The 20,022-nt window shown below is 42.1% G+C and overlaps 1 pseudogene; it reads left to right on the top strand.

Annotated features, from left to right (window-relative positions):
- Window positions 1–19,350: 19,350 nt before the first annotated feature.
- On the top strand, window positions 19,351–19,509 carry LOC122237554 (annotated as a pseudogene).
- Window positions 19,510–20,022: the final 513 nt, after the last annotated feature.

Below are 20,022 nucleotides of genomic sequence, written 5' to 3'. Positions count from 1 at the left end.
TATTTAGAAGGTCTACCTGATCGCAAATGTAAGGGCCAGAGAAAGAAGGCATGTAAACAATGGAAATAGAGACTGAAGATGGAGAGCAAAGTCAACATGTCTGGAAAGAACAGGAGGCCGACCCACGGTTCCCTGAAGGCTGAGGGGCAGCTGCAAGGGACGTTTATAGAATGTCTGCGACTTCACCATAGGTGGGGAGGACGCTACCATGGATTCTGCATCTTCGGTTCAATCCTGGATGCATAATGTTCATACTTTTGGGGGTCATAAATTAACTTATTTTCATAAATTAGTTTTTAAATGATCTAGCCTAATTATATGAAAGAGTATTTCCCAAGCTAAAATATGCCTAAGAATCACCCAGGGAATCTGTTAGAACTAGTCCTGGACCCCACGGGCTGAGATTCTGACTCCAGCATGTCTGGAGAGTCTGTATGTTTAACAAGCACACGAGGTGTCTGTGCTGCAAGTGTCCCAAGGATCACTTTTTGAGAAGAAGGGACCCGCAATGACAAAATCACCAATGTGACCATTTGGCCTTTCTCTGGTTGAAATTCAGAGCATTATTTGTCCTCCAGGAAAACTGAAATGCAGTATTGTGTATCTGGAATAATACAGAGTAGCAATGAAATGAAATAAAATGAAATGAATATTATTGATTATGTCATAACTCCTCAGTGCTGTCCTGGTCAGTTTTCCTCGCATACCTTAGTTTTTCTGTAAGAACTCCCCCGTGCAATAATAACTATTCTGTGTGTGTGTGTGTGTGTGTGTGTGTGTGTGTGTGCATGTGTGTGTGTGAGAGAGAGAGAGGGAAAGAGAGATTTTATAATCATATAGTTAGCAATTTTTTTTTTTAATTTCCATTGTCTCACTTACTCTTCAGAACCATCTAGTAGGATGGGTATTGTTATTTGGCCTCATTTTACAGAAAAAGAATCAGACTCAGAAGACGAAGGAATTTGTATAAACTCACCTAACAGAAGGGCTCTGACCCCACATCCTACACTCTGACCACCATATAACGCTGCCCTAGTGACCTCGGCTGGGAGGGCCAAGGAGTCACAGCATTCTTTTCCTCCCATAGCATGTGTTAATGTGAGTTTTATGTCTTCAAGCCTGGTTTTTCTGTGCAAAAGAGATGATTTAGAAGCAATTCTGGTTTTAGATATTAATATTTAATCCTTCATAGTTACAAATTCAAAAACCTAGTTCTTTTTTAACATTTTAGGTTTATTTACAAATATTATTATACTATTTATATACTTGGCATATTTAAATCAGTGGTGAGTTTTAACAACTTAATTAAATTTCATTTGTATTTCATACTGCATGTGTTTAATAATCTGGTTTCATTTAGAAGTATATTGATTGTCTGAATTAGAAATAAAACCATCCCAAGTACTTAAATGGCTTACAAATCTAATAAGTTAAACTTATGTTTATAATGAATTTGAACCCTTTTAAATATTCTAATATTGTGAATACAAACTTGAAAAGTTTTCAGTTTTAGAAAGATCTAAATTAATTATTCAATCGTACATTTTAGGTTGAAATTGAAAGCTTCATCTGCAAAAAAATAGGCCAGTTTTTTAAAATTAGTCTTTCTTAAATATAAAAATGTTAACATTTTTAACATTTACATACTTAATTCTAAGTTGTCTTGCTTCAAAGATGCTTACCCACTAATTAAACAATTATATCATCCTGGCCTACTTTGGGAGATACCTTTCCTGGCAATGAGGTTGTACGACAAAAGATTTTGGCCCCCAAACTGACCAGATTTTTTGTTAACAACAATGTCTAGTCCTGTTACACTTGTAACAAGGCCTCTATAAGTTAAAGGAGTGGTCACACAGCTTTCATTTCTTAAAAAGCATACTTGACTTAAGTCTTCTGGCCATTCAAGTAAATCTTCATCCAAACACAGGTGAGATTTTGTATTTTTGGCTCTTCAGACATTTAAACATTTTCTAGTCTAATTCAAAAGATTTTCAAGCATGACCCAATTTAATTATTTTTATTTTTTCCTCTTAATTTTCAGGGCCACATTTTTTCTGGATATTGAAATTATTTTTGAATGAATTTTAGTTAACCTGTCTTGGCTTTGTTTGTCTAGCAACCCCAAATTTCAAGATCATTGTCTAGAGTGTTGGATACCAGTCAGTGAAGGGAGAGGAACCAACTAGGTGTACATGTGAGTGTCACCATTATTAAACCAGAGAAGCTGAACTGAAGGACTGAGCCTGCTGGGTCTGCAATCATGCTTCCTTCCATGTACCTCCCCTCGCACCACACACACTTCACAGCCAGGACCTTGGGACCACATCAGAGGGAGAGTCTGAAAAGCAGAAGCTGGCTCAACTAGCTATGAGATGAGTGAGGGTCTTAGAGCCTCAGGGATGGAAACAGAGCGAGATCACAGTGGGGATTTTTTTTAATACTAACTCCATCCAGGCCACAGACAGGACACCCACCAAAGAGGTACACACTCCTCCAGAGAGGCCAGGAATTTTACTCTAGATAAGAATTCCATTGGTGGAAATAAAAGGACAGAGCATTATGGGTCCCTCTAAAAGTTCTGGGCAGTAGGGAGGGGCGCATGAGTGGCTCAGTGGGTTGAGCCTCCTACTTCCACTCAGGTTATGATCTCGCGGTTCATGGGTTCAAGCCCCACATTGGGCTTGCTGTTTTCAGTGTGGAGCCTGCTTCATATCTTCTGTCCCCCTCTCTCTCTGTCTCTCCTCTGCTTGCGCACTTTCTCAAAAATAAAATAAAACATTAAAAATTTAAAAAATTAAAATTAAAAAAATAAAAGTTCTGGGCAGTAAATAGGGAAAACGTTTAAACTGCTTTAAAAATTAGAACGTTGTACTCAATTCGTAGGTTACATCGATTATTGTGTCCAAAGGGCTATGAATGCTGGAGCTGTGTTAGAGAATTATTCAGGGTGAATTCCTTCCTGGCAAGAGGTGTTTACTGTTCCCTATACCTTGAGTGGCAATTTTAGTATACTGTTATACACAAATTAGGGTAAGAGAGATACGTAACATTGAATGGATGCGGAAGCCTATGTTGACTAAGAAAGAATTCACCAAAAATTTAAGCAAACAGACATTTCTTTGGGCAGTTAGAATTACAATTCAGGAGATACAGATTCAAGTAGAAATGACTCTGTTCCAAAGAAGACAACAAGAGGGCGGAGTTAGGGCAAAAGGTCATGAGTACAGTTCTCACTTAGGTCCTCTCTGCAAAACAGAGATTGAAACTAGGTTAGCTGGGATTGGTTGGGTTAATATGCAAATGAGGGATTTAAAATTTGTCAAATTGAGTTGCTCCTTCAAAGTGAAGAATGGAAACACTTTAGGTGTCCGTGGTGAGGAGGGAGTTAAGTCTAGGCTGAGGACATGTGGCTGGCAACATGTTCATAGTTCCTCTGATGAGGACATGCATAAATTCCTCCTCCGGGGTGGCCTCCTGACCCTCTTGTAGAAGAGACTGTCTGCCTAGACTTGCTTGCTTCATTTTGAAATCTCCTTTTACAACTCTTCAATGCAATAACAACAAATACTAAGTATTTGGATTATCCACAACCTTTCTGCTTCAATAGTGTGGCTAACTGAGAGTTGACATGGATTTTTTTTTTAATTTTTTTAATGTTTCAATTTTCTGAAGGAGAGAGAGACAGAGTGTGAGCAGGGAAAGGGCAGAGAGAGAGGGAGGGAGACACAGAATCCGAAGCAGGTTCCAGGCTCTGAGCTGTCAGCACAGAGCTGGATGCGGGGCTCAAACTCATGAGCTGTGAGATCATGACCTGAGCCAAAGTCAATCGCTTAAATGACTGAGTCACCCAGGGGCCCCTTGACTATGGAAATTTTTATTTAGCTATGCTTTTTAATCTCCGGGATTGCTAGGAATCAGTGGGAAGTCTGGCTCACACTCACCATTAACTGTATAGGGTTGATGGGCCTTTGGGGAATTGAGTGAGTGTGGTTTTTGGTTTTCTTTAAGATTCTACATCTCAAGTCTTTTGTAAAATGTCTGTATTTTAATTCTGGAACAAGTCTATTGCTGGCCTCAGGTTTGCCCTTATCTCCTTGAAGGGAAAGATGGTGAGGTTTCCTCCAACTCTATCTTGTCACACACCTGACTAGACCCCTAGCATGGGGACCAGGTATTGGATAGGATAAAAATACCACTACCTCCCTGTAATCCCTGATTCAAGCCACAGGCCTCTTTTTCCTGGACAATTACAATAGCCTCCTGATTGGTCTCCCTTTTCCCACTCGTGCTTTTTACAGTCAATTTCCCACTCAGAACGCAGAAAAATTATTTTAGAATGTAAGTCAGAATATGTCACTGCCCTGCTCAAAACCCTCCAAATATTTCCTCAAATTTCAAAATACTTACTTAATTTAGTTCACAAACCCAATGTGATCTGGTCCCTGGCTACCTCTCCACTGTCATCTCCGACTATTCTCTTTGCTTACTTTTTCCAGCCATGCCCACCCCATTCACCGTTTCTAGAGCATGATGAACTTGCTTTGTACTAGCTGTTTTTTCTTGTCCCAGACAGCTTCATAACTTAGTTTGTCATGGCATCTAGGTGTCTGTTCAAATGTCCCTTCATCATAAAGACCCAATGTTTTAAGATGAATTATTCTCCTGCCACAAATTCATATATGGAAGTCCTAACCCCAAGGATCTCCTAACATGACTGTGTTTGAGACCGGGCCTTTAATGAGGTGATTAAGTTAAAATGAAGCTGTTGGACTGAGTCTTAATTTGATTAGACTGATTCCCTTATAAAAAGAGGAAATTTGGGGCAGACAGACACCAGGGATGTCCATGCACAGAGAGAAGACTGTGCGAGGACACAGTGAGAAAGTGGCCATCTACAAGCCATGGAGAGAGGTTGTAGAAGAAACCAACCTTGCAGTACCTTGATTTTGGGCTTAGAGCCCCTAGAACTGTGAGAAAACAAATTTCTGTTGTTGGGGCCTCCCACTCTGTGGTGCTTTGTTTTGGCAGCCGAGAAGACTAATACATCCACCCTCACCACTCAAGCAATAGGATGCCTCCAATCCCTTGACCTAAATTTATTCCTTCATAGTCCTTATCCTGTGACATTATAGTCCATGTTTGTTTTCCTTTTTATTTTTGTTCTGTTCCTCTACTTTTATGTAAGCTTCCTGAAGACAGGGACTTTACCATGCTTATTGCCCAGCACAGTGCCTGGCCCAGAACAGGTGCTCAATAAATATTTATTAATACGGCACCTGGGTGGCTCAGTCGGTTAAGCTCCTGACTCTTGATTTTGTCTCAGGTCATTATCTCACAGTTTGTGAGTTTGAGTTGCCAAGCAGGCTCTACTCTGACAGTGCAGAATCTGCTTGGGATTCTCTCTCTCTCTCTCTCTCTCTCTCTGCCCCTCCCCTGCTTGCTCTCTCTCTCAAAAATAAATAAGTAAACTTTATAAATAAATTTTACTTTATTTATTAATGCTTATTTATTAATTAATATTTATTAATATTTACTTATAATAAATGAATGGATGGGATAGATTGTTAAGATTTTTTATCTCCCTGGTCTTTCTCTGTCCATCCATATTCCATCTCTGTGATGCCCTCCTTGACTTCTATACAGTATCATAATGTACAATAGTTTTCTTTAAAGTCCTTGCCTTTAGAATATTAAATATTGTACCATTGAAGAGTTTTGGGTATATAATAATTTTGTGATGCTTTAGAGAAATAATTTTGTCTGAGCACAAAATAAACTTTTTGAGCACTTCAAAAAGAAAACAGACTCCAACATCAGTGCTCTCAGTGGAAGATCCAGGGACAGGTCTTGGCTTGGATTGACTACTGGGCCCAGGGACAGGGTCTTCCATTGAAAGCACTGATGTTGGACTCCCCTTTTGGCACCTGACTGCTCATTGCCTCTTGACTGCTTGGCGATGCTGCGTATCTTGTGTTTACTATTTTCCTCCAGCAAAGAAAGATCTGCCTGAAAAGGAGCTTTGCACTTGGTCCTAAGTGCTGTACATCTCTATACTTACGACTGAAGTATATATTTCCACCATTTTCCTGGAACTTGAATTGCACAGTCTGCCCATTCCTTATCCTGCTGAGTGAGACTGAGGAGAGGGTTCTCAGACAAATGCAGCTAATGTCTGTCCAGCCCAGAGACTCTAGGCACAAAAGCAAGTGCTAATCAATAACTTTGCCTAGCTCTGCTGCAAACTTTCAATTTTGATGCTCCAAAGACTGTGTTCATTCTAATAGCTAAGTGGTGATGCCACACTCAGACTTGGGTCCATCTGCGGGGCTTGCCAGATTAAGAAGATATGGATGACAGGGTTATTTTCTGTAATGGAAGCATGGGCAGGGGCCAAGAATTTGTGCAAACTCTCCAGACTGGCATTCAAGGCCCTCCCCAAACTGCTTCTATGCCTCATCTCCCACTGTTCTATGTGAAACTTCTGTTTCACTCTCAACAGAATCTTCGCTGCTTCCTGGGCACAACTTTGACTTTCCCATCTCTGGCATAGGCCTTCTCATCTCTGATTCCTTTCTCCCTGGTGATGAGATAAACAGTTGAGTAAGAGCAGATATTACCTTCGCTTTGATGATAGATTGCACTCCCCCACTCCTCATGTTTATCTATAAGAAGTTACCCATTCTCCAAGGTCATCCTCAGCTAATAACAAGTTAATGAGTGCTTACTATGTGCCGGGAGCTATCCTTAGTTTTTAATATTGGATAAATTATTTGATTCTTATAGTGATGTTGTGATATAGGTACATGTATTATCTTCAGTTTACAGATAAAGAAAGGCATAGAAACAGAGATGCTATTTCTACTTCTGCAAGAGACCATTCCTGATCTCACCTATATGCTCTAATTGCTTCTTCATTGAACTCCAACAGCACATATTTCCTCTGTTACTAGCTTATTTAGTCTTGCAGGGTAGTTCTAGGTATACTTTTCTGATTCATGCTGCTGGTCTATGAACTCCTTAGAAGGTAGACACAACCTCTTAATAATCTTTTTATCCATCATACTACTTCCTGTTAGACACAAGTGCTTAAGAACTGTTTCTGCTATTGGCTTGGATTGACTGCTGTGCCCTGGAAGCCCTAGGTTTCCTGTTTGCGTGCCCCCAGAACTTGGACTTTGCTGCAAAGGAGGGGTACGAACCTAAGTTCTTTGGCTATGGTTTTTCGGGGAATGAGTCTTGCCCCAGCATCAGGGCTCTTTCTCAAGAACAGACCCAGACAGCCACTCAGGTGTCATTTTCCCTCTTTGGTGATCAAGGAAGCTTGGAATGATTTCAGGAATGCAGTGGAGATGGAACCCATATGAGAAAATTGGGCTCCTCCCATCTGCTGGGCTCCAGGCTGGAGGTATTAAATACATCTCTTTATTATTTTATCTTGTCCTCCAGTCTAAGTCTGAGGGGAATAACCCGACTTATCTCATTTTAAGTCTAGCTCTCCTCTCTAGGAAGCTTCTTCCTTCGCCTCTTCCTCTGATTTCTTCCAACACCAGTATGTGTGCCACGAAGAGAAGATGGCCCTGTGTGGCATTGCACTTCCATGGGTTTGTACATTTCGTCTCTTGAAAATGACAGAAAGCTCCCAGAGACCAGAGATGGAGCCTTATACTTCCTTTGAGTTCCATGGCTGGGTATGGAGCTTGGACTCACAGGTAGCTTTATGATGGACCCACCAATCGGCCACTACATGCTAATAGGCATTGTGGAGATCAGAGAGATATTATGGGATCAGACAATTGAACAAATAATGAAATACACCACGTGCACTGCAAGTATATCTATGATAAATTGAAGAGAATTTCAGGGAAGTGATTGAAGAGTCTGATATCATACCTTAATGATCACTATGGAAATGTTCCATCAATTGTAGACTCAGGCTTTAAAAATGTTTTAGAAACCAACCCACTCATGTTGCCCAAAGAATGAGTTGCAGAGTCAAGACTTGAACTCAGGTCTTTTAAAACCAGCTGTGCTTTCCACACTTGTGACACTTATACATCATTCTTCAAGGACTGTGGAACTGAAACCAGCCCTAAGCTCACTGACAGGGGTAGAGGCTTGAGGATTCCCAGAACTCTGCCTTTGCTCTATAACACTTCTTTCCCCAGAAAACATCTGAAACAGGCTCCCATTTTCTTTAGTCCTTGGCTTTTTCAATGCACAAAGCTATTTAAAATTAATTAAATTGATTCTTATCTTCAAATTGGTCCTGGATAATGCATTTGTAGCTGCCAAAGGAGCTTCCCCAAAGGCATGTTAATGATATATTAGTTTTCCATTGTCTCTCTCTTTTTTTTTTTTTTTTTTTTTTTTTGTGGGGGTTCCATTTTCTAGGCCTTCCATTTCCAAGAACAACAATTGTGGCTGTTATTATCATCTCATAGAAGGAAGCAAAATGTTCCATCCTCCCAGAGAGATGGAATCCCCATTAGGCTCTACTGACAATGGTGCAGGCTTTGCCCTTTGTCTGTCAGCTTCTCTGAGACAATGATGGGACCTCGGTTTTTGGACATGCTGAATTCACAGTCAGACATTATGCTTATTGAGACATTACCTTCCATGGTGATTGATGAGAGCCTCAGTTACTGCCATTATGCAAAATGAAAAAGGAAATGACAAATCCCAAAAAGCCCCTGAACACAGTTTTATTTTATTTTGTGCCAAAGTGCCTTCATATCATTGTGCAAAACAATAAAAGCTATCGTATGCCCTAATTTGAAACCCCTCTTGATTATAAACATCCTCACGGGTATCGCAGAACTGTTTTGGTGTTCCTTGTGTCACCTTGTTTAATGCTTCCATCTGTAAAGCAAGACTAGGGCCTTTATGATCCGGGAATAAAGGATGTGATGAGATGGAAATGTCAAAGTGACTTGAGAACTTCTCTCCCCAAATTCAAAATACTAGCAAGTCCAACTTTGAAAGACTTCCTTTGAGATGTGCTGAAAGTACACATAGCACAGTGTGGAGAAACTGGAGAGATAATACATGAGCAGAATGAAGAAGTTAGGCTCGGTTGACATTGCTCTCTGCAAAGCATTAGAGATACAAAGAATACAATACCAACTTCTGGGCCAGGTAACAGCAACTTCTTCATCATGGAGTGGAACCCATTAAATGAGGCTGCTCTCGAACCCCAGTCCCATAGGCTTCCTCAGTTCTGCTAAATCACTATGGGAACTCCTTGAACCACACAGTGAGAAAGACTTTTGCAGACAGAAGCAGAGATGGCTCAAGGAATTCCTGCCTGAACTCAGGGGAAGCCCTTCTGCAAGGGCCAGTGGTAGAGTCTGGGCAGGAGAAGGCCAGTCCACCTAAATTGCCAACACTTCACTTCAGTCAGCTTCTTGTTGGCTTGAGATGAGTCCCCGCCTTTGGCCTGGCCATGGGGCTGGTGATCAGTGTAGCCTGGGTGTGAGCGACATGGTATTATTAATTCTGGTTCTACCATCATCTATCTGTAGACTTCTCCAATCTGTACATGAATTCTTCTGTAATAAGGATATTGGACTAGGAAATCTCCAAGGCCCCTTACATTACTAAAATGTGATCTTCTGACAAATTGCTCTTTTGTGACAGCATGAACTGCTCTTCAGCATTTTGTTATACAGTCTCCCATGGTGAACGCCATTCGTGGTCCCTTGGAACATAGACTAGATCAGAGGAAATCCACAAGGTTTCTTCTATCCCTCTTCCTCTCTCCTTAGCTTCCTCTCCCCTTCTGTGTTCTCATTGTTCTATGGATACTTGTTTGTCTGGGTGATGCTCTGCTAGCTAATGTGAACAATGAAGCAGATCTTTTTCAAACTTTCATTTTTGTCTCTTCTCACTCCTTTTTAAAATTTTTTTTATGTTTATTTATTTTTGAGAGAGAGACAGAGTGTGAGCGGGGGAGGAGCAGAGCAGAAGACATGGAATTGGAAGCAGGCTCAAGGCTCTAAGCTGTCAACACAGAGCCCGATGCAGGGTTTGAAGTCATGAACTGCAAGATCTTGACCTGAGCCGAAGTTGGATGCTCAACCTAACGAGCCACCCAGGCGCACCTCTCTCCTCACTCTTTTTTTAAAAGCTTATTTATTTATTTTGAGAGCAAGAATGTGTGTGTGCATGAGCCGGGGAGGGGCAGAATGTGAGGGAGACAGAGAATCCCAAGCAGGCTCCATGATGTCACAACAGAGCCCAATTCTGGGCTCGATCTCATGAACTGTGAGATCATGACCTGAGCCCAAATCAAGAGTTGGGATCTCATCCGATTGAGCCATCCAGGTACCCCTCTTTCTTCTCACTCAACACTTTTCCTTTTACTTCAAAAAAGGAAATTGGAACAGATGTAAATGGAAACACTACAACTTATTTTCATCCAATCTGAAAACTCATCTGTGCTTATCCCATCTTTTCTCCTGTTTTTATTGCAATAGAAATGTCCCTTCCTTCTCTTTATGACCAGTGTCTCCACTGCTGTTCTATAGCCCGGACCCGGCAACTTGCCCTTTGATCATTCTCTTTTCTCTTCTGTATATTTGGCCTTTCCTTCTTGAATTGACCTTCTCACCAACATTTCTTTCTTTTTTTTTTTTTTAGTTGTTTAATACTTGTCATTTTTATTTTTAAAATTTATTTATTTTTAATTTACATCCAAGTTAGTTAGCATGTAGTACAATAATGATTTCAGGAGTAGATTCCATCCCCTGAATGGTTCATCCCCTATGTATAACACCCAGTGTTCATCCCTACAGGTGTCTTCCTTTATGCCCCTTACCCATTTAGCCCAACCCGCCACCCAAAACTCCTCCAGCGACCCTCAGTTTGTTCTCTGTATTTATGAGTCTCTTATGTTTTGTCCCCATCCCTGTTTTTATATTAGTTTTGCTTCCCTGCCATTATGTTCATCTGTTTTGTATCTTAAATTCCACATATGAGTGAAGTCATGTGACATTTGTCTTTCTCTGACTGACTTATTTCACTTAGCATAATATGCTCTAGTTCCATCCACGTAGTTGCAAATGACAAGATTTCATTCTTTTTGATTGCTGAGTAATACTCCATTGTATATTTATACCACATTTTCTTTATCCATTCACCTGTCAATGGACATTTAGGCTCTTTCCGTACTTTGGCTATTGTTGATAGCGCTGCTATAAACATTGGGGTGCATGTGCCCCTTTGAAACAGTACACCTGTATCCCTTGGATATACACCTAGTAGTGCAATTGCTGGGTGATAGGGTAGTTTTATTTTTAACTTTTTGAGGAACCTCCATGCTGTTTTCCGGAGTGGCTGAATCAGTTTGTATTCCCACCAGCAGTGCAAAAGAGATCCTGTCTCTGCATCCTCACTAACATCTGTTGTTGCCTGAGTTGTTAATTTTAGCCATTCTGACTGGTGTGAGGTTGTGTTTCATTGTGGTTTTAATTTATATTTCCCTGATGGTGAGTGATGAACATTTTTTCATGTGTCTGTTTTCATGTGACATCTCTATATCTTCTTTGGAAAAGTTTCTAATGTGTATTCATGTATTTTGCCCATTTCTTCATTGGATTATTTGTTTTTTGGGTGGTGAATTTGATAAGTTCTTTATAGATTTTTGACACTAACCTTTATCTGATATGTCATTTGCAAATATCTCCTCCCATTTGTTGGTTGCCTTTTAGTTTTGATGATTGTTTCCTTTGCTGTGCAGAAGCTTTTTATCTTGATGAGATCCCAATAGTTCATTTTTGCTTTTGTTTCCCTTGCCTCCGGAGATGTGTTGAGTAAAAAGTTGCTCTGGCTGAGGTCAAAGAGGTTTTTGCCTGCTTTCTCCTCAAGGATTTTGATGGCTTCCTGTCTTACACTTAGATCTTTCATACACTTTTAAGTTTATTTTGAGTGTATGGTATAAGAAAGTGGTCCAGGTTCATTCTTCTGCATGTCGCTGTCCAGTTTTCCCATAGTCATTTGTTGAAGAGACTGTCTTTATTTCATGGATATTCTTTCTTGCTTTGTCAAAGATTAGTTGGCCATACATCTGTGGGACCATTTCTAGGTTCTCTATTCTGTTCCATTGAGCTAAGTGTCTGTTTTTGTGCCAGTACCGTACTGCCTTGATGATTACAGCTTTTTTTTTTTTCTTTAACGTTTATTCATTTTTGAGAGACAGCATGAGCGGGGAAGGGGCAAAGAGAGAAGGAGACACAGAATCTGAAGCAGGCTCCAGGCTCCGAGCTGTCAGCACAGAGCCCAACACGGGGCTTGAGCTCATGAACCGCAAGATCATGACCTGAGCCGGAGTCAGACGCTCAACCGACTGAGCCACCCAGGCGCCCCAATGATTACAGCTTTGTAATACATCTTGAAGTCCGGGATTGTGATACCTCCAGCTTTGGTTTTCTTTTTCAGAATTGGTTTGGCTATTCAGGGTCTTTTCTGGTTCCATACAACTTTTAGGATTGTTTGTTCTAGTTCTGTGAAGAATACTGGTGTTATTTTGATAGAGATTGCATTGAATATGTCGATTGCTTTGGTTAATGTAAGCATTTTAACAATATTTGTTATTCCAATCCAGGAGCATGGAATATTTTTCCATTTTTTTTGTGTCTTCTTTAATTTCTTTTATAAACTTTCTGTAGTTTTCAGTGTATAGATTTTTCACCTCTTTGGTTAGGTTTATTACTAGGTATTTTATGGTTTTTGGTGCAATTGTAAATGAGATAGATTCCTTGATTTCTCTCTGTTGTTTCATTATTGATGTATAGAAATGCAATAGAACTGATTTCTGTGCATTGATTTTATATCCTGCAACTTTGCTGAATTCATGGATCGGTCTAGCAGTTTTTTGGTGGTCTTTTGGGTTTTCCATATAGATAGAGTATCATGTCATCTGCGAAGAGTGAAAAAGTGACTTCCTCCTTGCCAATTTGGATGTCCCCACCAACATTTCAACATGCTCAAGCTTTTCCCATCTTTTTTTTTTTTTTAATATTTATTTTTGAGAGAGAGAGAGAGAGAGAGAGAGAGTGAGCATGAGCAAGGAGGGGCAGAGAGATAGGAGACATAGAATCTGAAGCAGGCTCCAGGCTCTGAACTGTTAGCAAGGAGCCTGACACAGGGCTGGAACTTGTAAACCATGAGATCATGACCTGAGCCAAAGTCAGATGCTTAATTGACTGAGCCACCCAGCACCCCAAGATTTTTCCCATCTAAACACAATAGACTTTAACTTAAAAAAAAGTTTATGTATTTTTGACAGAGGGAAAGAGAGAGAGAGGATGCACACAAGCTGGGGAGGGGCAGAGAGAGAAGGGGGACAGAAGATCCAAAGTGGGCTCTGTGCTGACAGCAGAGAGCCCAATGTAGAGCTTGAACTCGAAAACCACAAGATCATGACTTGAGCTACCCAGGTGCCCCCCAAAAAACAGTCTTTAAAAACAACTTTTCCATGAGGCCACTTTGCCAGCCTGTTATCACATAATCTCTTCTTATCCACAGATACCTTCTCTAAATAATTACCTGTACTCATTGCCCTCCCCCCTGCCCCCCTTGTTTCCTCATTTCTTGCGTACCTCTTATCCTGTGCCAATCTCTTTTCATTCCCCCCATTAACCCAAACCTTCTTTTGTTAAATTATTGTAAACATCTATGCCATTAAGAAGATAGCTGCTATGGGGGAGTGACTAGAAATAAATCCACACATTGACTTGGATTCTTTTTTTTTTCCTGACTTGGATTTTTATGCATATGTTTTTGCTTTCCTTTCTAGCAGATGGTCTTGCTCCAATTTAAGCCCTTACTCCTGAAGCCCTGGGTTCTGTCACCTCCTTGGAGACTTAATCTCTGCAATGATTCTCCTCTCTATTGAATTATTCTCATTGCATACCTTCATGCATTAAAAATGACACCCTTTGGGGCGCCTGGGTGGCTCAGTCGGTTAAGTGTCCGACTCTTGATTTCAGCTCAGGTCATGATTTCAGGGTTCCTGAGTTCAAGCCCCTCATTGGGCTTTGCACTGACAGTGTGGAGCCTGTTTGGGATTCTCTCTCTCTCCTTCTCTCTCTCTCTCTCTCTCTCTTAAAATAAATAAATAAACTTAAAAAAAAATGAGCCCTCTTTTACTGCAAAACTTTAACTTCTTTAACTGAGTTAGCCAGCAAAACTACTCAAAAGAGTTCTATATGCTCAAGCTTTCCGTGTTTTCACTTCCTAGTTGTGATACTGTGATTTATAATAAGAAATATGTATTTGGTCTTGGACCTAGTTCCTGGCACAAAGCTCCTCAAACCCTTGGAATTTCCTAAGTGATGAGAGCTATAAGGGTGTCTTTTGTCTTGTTAATGAGGTGATTTTTGGAAAGCACCTAAGGGTGGGGGCTAGTTGCCAGTGGAGCTGAGGAGGAAAGTCAGATGTGATTTCCCCGGCCTCTAAGAATGTCAACGTTCACCTCTAGCTTCTTGCTCTTGGTGTCCCTTCACCTCTTCAGTGCAGATGGCTCCTCTCCAGCTCTTTCTTTCCCATGTGGCCCACATTTAGTCCACAGGAAACATTTATATCCCCTAGAAAAGTAGGCCATTCCCAACACAGCTGTACTCTCCTGGATCCAATATCCAATCTAGACAGAACTCTGACGGTTTTATCCTCTAAATACATCTCAAATCCACTGTTTTCTTTCCCCAGTCACCTTTCTCCAAGACCCCAATCTCACCCAGGACAGTGTCTTTACTGGTCACCTCACACCTACCCTTACGTATGCCCTGTTCCCCCCCAGTCTACTGTCCATCCTGCAGCCCAAGTTCTGGGGTGTCAAGAGGAGGTGGGGTTGGCAGCTTGGATGGTTGGGTCAGTGAAGAGAAGCAGAGATGCACCATGCGGGTGGCATCTTCGAGGGGATTACTACAGACACTCCCTCCCTAGAAGTCACATGCTTTTCTCTCTCTTAGTGCCTGTTTGGCAAAGGGGTTTTAGTTAGTATGAAGAGGCAGGCAGGACCACATTACCCCTAAGCAGTGATCCTGCTCCGGAATGAGGGGAGAGCCAGTGTGTGCTCCCAGAAAATGCTAGAAGTATCAGAGAACTGCTGAGTGTTGGGGCTAAAAGGCACCTAACTGTCTGCCCGATTAAAAAAAAAAAAAAAGTGGATCATGTGATTCCAGTTAGCATGGAAACAATGATCCCTTATTTTTTTGGTAGGTTTCTTATGAGTGGCCCAGCCTGTGCATTAATATCCGCGTCCTTGTTTTCCGGAGGCCGCGTGTGAGCCAAATGGCAGCCCAGCAGCCCTCACATTTAGGTGTGCATTAGAATCACGTGCAGAACAGCTCCTGAGTTCACCACCAGGAACTCTGATTTCGAGGATCTCGAGTGGGTTGAAGAATCTGCATTTTTTTTCTGTTGATAATTATTGTTAAATTGTAGTAAGCTACACATAACTTAAAGTTTACCACCTAAACTGTTTGTGAGTGTACAGGTCAGGGGCATAAGGCTCATTCACGCTGCTGTGCAACCACCACTACCATTCATCTCCAGTTGTCTTGTCATCTTGCACAACGAGAACTTCGTCCCCGTTAAACACTAACTCTGCGTTCTCCCCTCCCCCTAGTCTCTACTTTCTGTTTCTATGTATTTGGCTGCTCCACGTGTCTTGTATAAGTGGATCAAAAGTATTTGTGTGTTTTTCGTGATTGGTTTATTTCACTCCACATAATGTCTCAAAGGCTCATCCATGCCGTAACATGTGTCAGGATTTCCCGCCTGTTTGATGCTGAATAATATTCCCTAGCATGTATATACTACAATTTGTTTATCTATTCACCTGTGGATGGACTCTTGGGTCACTTCGGCTATTTTGGCTATTGTGAATAATGCCGCCACGAACAAGGGTGTATAAATCGCTTCGAGACTCTGCTTCCAATTATTTTTGGAATCTGCATTGTTTACCAGCTTCCCAGGTGACTCTGGTACAGATGGTCTTCAGCCCACACTTTGAGAATATAGATGTGGTAGAAAGCACGAGCTAAGTGTGGATGCAAATTCTGGCCCACACACCTACTGCTGTGTGTCCCCAGGCAGTGACCTATCCAGGCATTCCTCAAAAAGTCCTGTTTGAGCTAGAGCATGTAATGTTATGTCTCAAAATGAAAATGCCAGAACCTAAATTATAATCTGGGGGCTAAGCTTTTGAAGGTAATATTTGTCAGAGTTGTGAAAAGTACATTGTTCACAGAATCAGGGTTATCTCCCCCACTGGACAAGGAAAAAGCTATTATTTCACTAACCAAAGATGCTCTTAGCCTATTCCAGACTTAGTTAGGCAATTTTATATATGTCTTTCACTAATCCTCATCACAGCTCTGGAGGTAGGGCATTTATTATTAATTTTCCCATTTTCCAGTGTGGAAGTTGAAACTTAGAGAATCTATATAACTTGTATAATGTCCACAACTGGTCTTGACGAGACTCTGACTCAGAGCACTCTCCTCTATATTAGAACATAAATGGAATTGGAAACAATGCAACTTTGATCCTTAATGCTCCGGAATCTATAGCTGGAGAAAGTATGTGGGCTTGGCGAGAGTACCTGCTGGTGAAGGCAGGGGGCAGCACTGAGCAGACCTGGCCGAGGCAGAAATGAGAGCGGTGGGGATGGCCACACATGCAGGTTGGGAGCCAACAGGGCTTCCCAAGGCAGAAGCTATGAGCAAGACAGGGAGGCCGAGGGGCCGCAGCTGGATGTTACCCAAGGGAGATGGAGCAAAGGCGTTCTGGGTGGGCAGGACCTCCCTGGTCCGGCCGATGAGGCTTGGCGGGAATAGCCTGGCAGAGGTGCTGGTGGGAGGGGCCGGGGCAAGTGACAGGTGCATTTGCATTGCCCATTGCATTTGCCTTTATTCTGTCCTGCCCCCTATTATCCTGACTTCTTTCCTCTGTCCTTCCTTGAGAGAGAAGTTGGAGGATGTGCTGCTCACCTGCTCTGGCCTGGAAAGTCACGCCCCATTCTGGGCCTCAGTTTCACTTTGGAGGGAACCTTAGAGCAGCAGCTCCAGCTGCTGAAAACCCCCTCACTCTGCAATGGCACACTCCTTACGCCTTAGCAGAAACCTCCTTTTACCTGAGATGCCAGATCATGAAGACCTCGAACCTCTTCTGAACTATGAAAAGATTGCGAGGTGATCAAAGTGCATGTGTGCTTCCTACAGGCAGCAGATGCAGGGGCGGGGTTGGGGGGGGCATGGTACATGTCTCCTCTGATCTGTCCCCTCGGGACAGAATATAAGGAAATGTCTGGGCTATATTTTTAGAAATTAAATTATGCTTTTAAAAAAATGAAGAATGTACTAGGATTCATCCGCTTCACCAGATTTAGAGATTTAGCTGTTGCAGAAGTCCACTGCCCTAATCCAAATACCACTTGGAACTCCAAAGTGAAGACCATTTCATCCTGAGGCTCCTCTTCCCCCCTGGGCTGCTCTGGCTCTTGTGGCCCCTTCAGGTGGCCCCCAGAATACTGAGGCACCAGTGTAACCTGAAAGCCCCCCTGGGCTTCTGCCAGCACAGGACTGAGGTGCGCTACGACTCTCCAAATACTGCACTGAAGCAGAGAGAGCTCTTTAGGGAGACAGACACAAATGGCAAGGTGTATAAAGCAATAGGAATCACGTAATAGGGTTTGTTTTTTTTTTTTAGCTGAAACTTTATTTTTTTATTTTTTTTATTTTTATTTTTTTAATATATGAAATTTGTTGTCAAATTGGTTTCCATACAACACCCAGTGCTCATCCCAAAAGGTGCCCTCCTCAATACCCATCACCCACCCTCCCCTCCCTCCCAACCCCCCATCATCCCTCAGTTTGTTCTCAGTTTTTAAGAGTCTCTTATGCTTTGGCTCTCTCCCACTCTAACCTCCTTTTTTTTTTCCTTCCCCTCCCCCATGGCTTTCTGTTAAGTTTCTCAGGATCCACATAAGAGTGGAAACATATGGTATCTGTCTTTCTCTGTATGGCTTATTTCACTTAGCATCACACTCTCCAGTTCCATCCACGTTGCTACAAAGGGCCATATTTCGTTCTTTCTCATTGCCACGTAGTACTCCATTGTGTGTATAAACCACAATTTCTTTATCCATTCATCAGTTGATGGACATTTAGGCTCTTTCCATAATTTGGCTATTGTTGAGAGTGCTGCTATAAACATTGGGGTACAAGTGCCCCTATGCATCAGTACTCCTGTATCCCTTGGATAAATTCCTAGCAGTGCTATTGCTGGGTCATAGGGTAGGTCTATTTTTAATTTTCTGAGGAACCTCCACACTGCTTTCCAGAGCGGCTGCACCAATTTGCATTCCCACCAACAGTGCAAGAGGGTTCCCGTTTCTCCACATCCTCTCCAGCATCTATAGTCTCCTGATTTGTTCATTTTGGCCACTCTGACTGGCGTGAGGTGATATCTGAGTGTGGTTTTGATTTGTATTTCAATAGGGGTTTTTTTAGCCTGACCATGGCTGGCAGATGTAGCCCCTAAACTTGCATGTCCTCTGTCATCGCCCCCCTCGGTCTGGGCCAGTTTCTAGCTCCTGCTCAGAATGGCTGGGCCCACTCTTAGACCCCATGAGGCCAGCAGACACAGACCTCTCTGATGCTTCAGCGTCTTCACCGTCAGGGCCGAGAGAATGTTCTAGCTTTTCTGGTCTTTCCCTCAACTGTTGTCAGACCTGGCAACTGTCTCAATGAACAACTCCACCTTTCACATGAGACCCGAACCCCATACGTCTAGCGTGTTGCCTGGTCCCTGATATGAAGTAAAAATGTCTCAAGCCTCGGATGACTCTGGACTCTGTACTCCAGCATCACTGCACAGGTTCTGTGGCCACAGGTCCTTCCCACGCAGCGACACCATGCCTGAGCATTTTGTCAGTTCAGACTAAAAACGGATCCGGCTTACCTTACCTGCAAGTATGTTTTGTCATCTGTAAAACACTAGCTGGCTAATATGGTAAAAAAAATATATATTACAGCGTGTGACCTATTTAGTTCTGTTTAAATCAGCCTGTGAATGAGTTTTGGTTACAATGATTCTTTTCTTTTTAGCAGGAATGAGAGATGAATGTCTTCTTGCAGATGAAGGTCACACTTTCTTGCCTTCATCAGCAACTGGGGCAGATGCAAGAACAATTAGCTGGTTCCTCAGGCAGGAAACTTTGGGCCTCTGAGACTCAGATTTTCGGCATAAGGCTTCAGTCCCTTTGCCCATCCTGAGCTGGTGCGGGTGGGGGGCCTTGATAAGCTCTTGATTAATTCTGTTCCCATTAGGATGCTGGTAGTTATCGCTTCTCGGCCTTTTGGCTAAGATCAAGTGTAGGATGCTGGTAGTTAATGCTAAACAAGAGTGTGGGGGCTAGAAAAATGAGCAAAGTGCAGAGTCACTCTGGATTTTATTTCTGGATTTCTCTCCAGGTAACCTTGGGGAAAATGTTCACCTCTTTGAGCCCCAGTTCTGCCATCTGTTTTTGTTTTTAATGAGAAAAAAAAAAAAACAGCCTACTAAATCTCACTGCTTTATACGAATACTTCCTACAAAGTATTTTAAACTAGTTCACACTAAAGTGTGGGTGACTCATCAATTCATAGTTCCTCCTGTTTTTAAAGGAATCTGAAGTATCTTGATCTTTCAGTTTCTGGAATTATGTGCCAGGTTGAGCTCTTTATAGACTTAATCTCATTTAAGGGTCAAAATAACCCTCTAAGACAGTGGTTGTCAATCTTCACATGTAGCAGAATCATCTGGAGGACCAGGGAACACAGATAGTTGGGGCATACCTCCAGAGGTTTCTGATTCAGTAGGGGTGGGGTGGGGCCTGAGAATTTGCATTTCAAAAAGGGTCCCAGGCGATGCTGCTGCTGTTGGCTAAAGACCACACTTTGGGAACCATGCTGTGACGTGCTAGTCCTATTATCTCAATCTTACAGACGAGGTCCCTGGAACAGAGAAGAATTA

Source organism: Panthera tigris, chromosome A3, assembly GCF_018350195.1.
Source record: "Panthera tigris isolate Pti1 chromosome A3, P.tigris_Pti1_mat1.1, whole genome shotgun sequence".
Classification (NCBI taxonomy): domain Eukaryota; kingdom Metazoa; phylum Chordata; class Mammalia; order Carnivora; family Felidae; genus Panthera; species Panthera tigris.
This window is presented reverse-complemented; position numbering and strand designations above follow the sequence as displayed.